The sequence below is a fragment of the Trachypithecus francoisi genome, unplaced genomic scaffold (genome assembly GCF_009764315.1).
Source record: "Trachypithecus francoisi isolate TF-2019V2 unplaced genomic scaffold, Tfra_2.0 Lachesis_group8, whole genome shotgun sequence".
Classification (NCBI taxonomy): Eukaryota; Metazoa; Chordata; class Mammalia; order Primates; family Cercopithecidae; genus Trachypithecus; species Trachypithecus francoisi.
The window spans coordinates 6608713-6613088 of record NW_022681473.1 but is presented as its reverse complement, the minus strand read 5'-3'; the positions used below and the strand labels follow the sequence as shown (position 1 = coordinate 6613088).

Sequence of the window (4376 nt, the reverse complement as noted above, 5' to 3'; positions counted from 1 at the left end):
TGAAACCCCGTCTCTACTAAAAATACAAAAAAAATTAGCCGGGTGTGGTGGCGGGTGCCTGTAGTCCCAGCTATTCGGGCAAGCCAAGATCGCGCCACTGCACGCCAGCCTGGGCGACAGAGCAAGACTCCATCTCCACTCCCCTCCCCCACAAAAATAAATAAATAAATAATAAATAAAATAAAGTAAAAATCATTTATTTAGTTAGTTTTCTTTGTTTTGATTTTGAGACAGGGTCTCGCTGTCTCATCCAAGCTGGAACGCAGTGGTGCTGTCATGGCTTACTGCAGTGTCACCTTCCCAGGCTCAAACCATCTTCCCGCCTTAGCATCCCAAGGAGCTGGGATTATAGGTGTGCACCACCACGGCTGGCTAAGTTTTCACTTTTTTTTTTTTTTTTTTGTAGAGATGGGATCTCACTCTGTTGCCAGGGCTGGTCTTGTACTCCTGGGTTCAAGCAATCCTCCTGCCTCAGCCTCCCAAAGTGCTAGGGTTACAGGCGTGAGCTGCCACACCTGGCCTGGATAAACTTTTGTAATAGCAGAGTCCATTAAATGATCTAGATACAATATCAAACAGGCAAATCGATAATATTCCACTCACAAGCAACAACCAATTAGAAATGTAATCAGAAAAGAGATTACAAAAACATAAAACCACAAAAATATCACAGAAAATTCCTGCACTAAAAAAGTACAGAATTAAAAAATAATTCTAAATCTTTAGGGAAGGAGCTAAAAGATCTGAAACAATGGGAGTGATCATTCCCTGGATGGGAAGATGCATGATTGTAAAGACATGGTTCTTCTCTGAATTCATTTAGAATTCTGTGCACGGAGTTAAACACTCTTGGGACATTTGCTGTGTGTCAGGCATGGCTCTGAGCACTTTACAAGCACCTCATTCACTTTCTCAGTAACTCTAACAATCACTCCTTTAGGGTATATGTTATCCTCATTTTCCACTTGAGGAAACTGAAGCAGGGGTCATAAAATCTCACTGGTAGGAAGTGACAGAAGCAGGATTTTGAATCCAAGCCCTTAACCTTGAAGCTTTGATGTCACTTGCAGATAATCATGTTTCTAAATCTATTTGTGCCAGCGTGGACTAATCTCAAAAACATTGTGTTGAATGAAAAAAGCAAGGTGTAGACTCATTACGTCGAAATACTAGGCTGGGTGCAGCAGCTCATGCCTGTATGCCCAGTACTTTGGGAGGCAAAGACCAGAGGATCACTTAAGCCCAGGAGTTCGAGACCAGCCTGGGCAACATAGAGAGTCCTTGTATATACAAATTTTAAAAACCTAGCCCGGTATGGTGATGCACATCTTTGGCTCCAGCTACTCAGGAGGGTGAGGTGGGAGGATCACTTGAGGCTGGGGGGTCAAGGCTGCAGTGAGCCATGATCTTGCCACTGCACTCCAGCCTAGGTGACAGAGTGAGACCTGTCTCAAACCAAACGTACAAAATGCCATTACTGCAAATAAAAAACACCAAACACTCATATTTTCTGTGGGTAAATATATGCACAAGTAAAGTAATTTTTTAAAAGGATTGGAAGATTATATCAGATTCAACAGCATTTGGCTCCAAGATGGCAGGAGGGGACTTTATAGTTTTTTGGTAAAGGTCTAAACTTTTAAGAACCAGTATATTAATATGCTACCGTGAAGTGTTTTAAAATCACCTAGAAAACCGGCCGGGCACAGTGGCTCATGCCTATAATCCTAGCACTTTGGGAGGCTGTGGTGGGTGGATCACCTGAGGTCAGGAGTTTGAGACCAGCCTGGTGAACATGGTGAAATCCTGTCTCTACTAAAAATACAAAAATTAGCCTGTGTGGTGGTGTGCACCTGTAATCCCAGCTACTTGGGAGGCTGAGGCAGGAGAATCGCTTGAACCTAGGAGGCGGAGTTTACAGCAAGCGGATTGTACCACTGCACTCTGGCCTGGGTGGCAAGAGCGAGACTCTATGTCAATAAATAAATATTTTTTTTAAAAAATCACATAGAAACAGTAACAGGTATTGTCAGGACGGTCATAATATGTTATTACTTTCTTCTTGCTTTTTTGGTATTCAATTTCAAATGCAGGAAAAAATTGATGTTTTTCATTTTCCAAATATAATATTTGATTAGAATATTGAGTAAGTCCTTCCCTTGAGAAGCTCTATGCTGGGGGTTGGGGAAGATCTGATCATGCCTTCCTCACACTGGGCCTGACAATAGATGCTCAAAATAGTTGCATGGGGTTGTTGTAGGACTAGCAGGTTTGTATGCCCATATGTATGCAGTAACAGACCAATTACACTGAGATAGCAGGGTTTGCAGCAGAGAAAGAGTTTAATGATTGCAGGCACCAAGTCTGGAGATGGGAAGAGACCTTCAAATCCATCTCCCCAAGGAGTTTTGGGCTGGGTTTTTTAAGGAGATTGTGGAGGGCAAAGGGCTGGATATTTGGGATTGTTGATTATCCGAGCAAGGGGCATGAAATAGTTGGGATTGGAAACCGCATCCTTAGGTGAGCCAGCTCTTCATGGGGACCAGCTGAGTCAGTAGTTTTATCAGCATGCAGGACCTGGAGGAAAATTTAACATTTCATGTTCAAGTTGTTATTTATACAGCAGTTAAGGGCAGCTATAATCTAGGGTCTTTGTGACCCCAGGACAACAGGCACCAAACAGCCATGAGGAAGCAGGTTAGAGAGCAGCTGACCTCATGATGAATGCTGAGTGTGCTGAAGGCTTGGTTTATTTTCATCTTTCCCTCCTACTTCTTCCCTAATTGGTTTTATAAAGTTTATAGGGATGGTTGTAGGGTGGTTGCAGAAAGCTTCCTGGGGGAAGTGATGTCCAAAGGGCTCCTAGGAGGAGTAGGGCCAAGTAGGGAGGAAGACAGATCCTCTGGTGCAGATCCAGCTTGTATAGGCAAACCAAAGGAGCTGGAACTGGGGAGGTCGACAGGTAGCAGCCACAAAGGACTTTGAATGCCAGGCCAAAGGGTCTTGAGCTTTGTTCTGAGGGCAGTGGGGAACCACAAAAACTCTCAGGCAGGAAAGGGGCAAAACGAGTCTGAGATTTATAATAATCCCAGTGTTCCATGTTTGCAGAGAAGGGGCTGGAGAAGCCAAAATGTGAGGGTGGGAGACCCCAAGGACACATTGTTAATTTCAGGTGAGAGATGACAGGGCCACAGCCATCTCTCACTGTGCTGGGAATGTTTGGAAGGTAAAGTTGACCAGATAGACACAGTGGATGTGGGGTCAGTGGAACAGGAACAAGCCCTTGATACCCCGTGGCTTGTGGCCTGGAGGCTGGTGGGGGAGGCTGATACACAGAGTGACACAGGATGGGATGGGTGCTGAGGAGGTAAGAGCCAGGACCTGAGACGCTGCAGAGGAGGCTCCTGGGAGACGACATCAGAGTGGATCTCCTTCTTCACTTGAGGAGCCTGGCAAGCAGGTGCTCCAGTGCGTGGGGACCAGTGGGGGATTTGTCATTAGGAGACCTCAGGCCGAGTTCTGGCAGTTGTGTCATCCTAGGCGGGCTACTCAGCCATGCTGACACTCTGCTTCTGAAAACAGGGCTCATCATTCCTGAGGCTGGAGTTTTGGAGGATTAAGGAGGTAACGCATGGCAAGTGCTTGGCACAGAGCCTGCCACTGAATGAACAGAGGATCCTGCCCCTCACTCTCCATTTCCCATCTCCTGTCCCCAGCATCCCCAACCTGCCTCTCCCTCAGCCTGTATTCCTTTGACCCAGTTAGAGAGAGATGAGGAAGGAATCCACCCCCTGGCTCCAACCTGCCCCCCTTCTTCTGCCCCAAAGGGAGGGATCCGAGGACTCAGGTCTGAGCCCGGATTAGCTGTGTAATCCCCAGCTTTGCCCAGGCAACCTCTTTCCTTGCCCAAGAGAGGGGGCCTGGGGCTGGCAGCCAGGACTCCTGGGCTCTGGGCCTGATACTACCCTACCTGTCTGGGAAACCTCAGACAGGGGAGAGATGCTCTTGGTGCCTCTCTTGGGAATGTCACTGACGTCCACAGTGACTGTCACAGGCGCGTCAGTGGTTCTGTGGGTTTTTCTGTGCGGGGCACTGTGGGAGGGAAGAAAGGCCTAGATTCCAGTCCAGCTCCACCACTCAGCAGCTTCATGCCCACAGACAAAGGATAAAATCCCCCTGAGCCTCAGTTTTTTCATGGACAAAATGGAGTGAACACCTTGTGGGGCTGCTGTGGGGTATGTGAGAAAAATAGCTGCAAAGGAGTTTTGTGAATAGCACATTTTAGAGAGATCAGAAAGATGATTACAGCATACAGCACAAAAGAACAGAGATGGTTCCTTCCATGAGGACTGGAAAACAGCTGAGGAGAAGAGGCC

The 4376-nt window shown here is 46.8% G+C and overlaps 1 pseudogene; it reads right to left on the bottom strand.

The window, feature by feature from the left end:
* Positions 1–2779: 2779 nt before the first annotated feature.
* On the bottom strand, positions 2780–3535 carry LOC117081009 (annotated as a pseudogene).
* Positions 3536–4376: the final 841 nt, after the last annotated feature.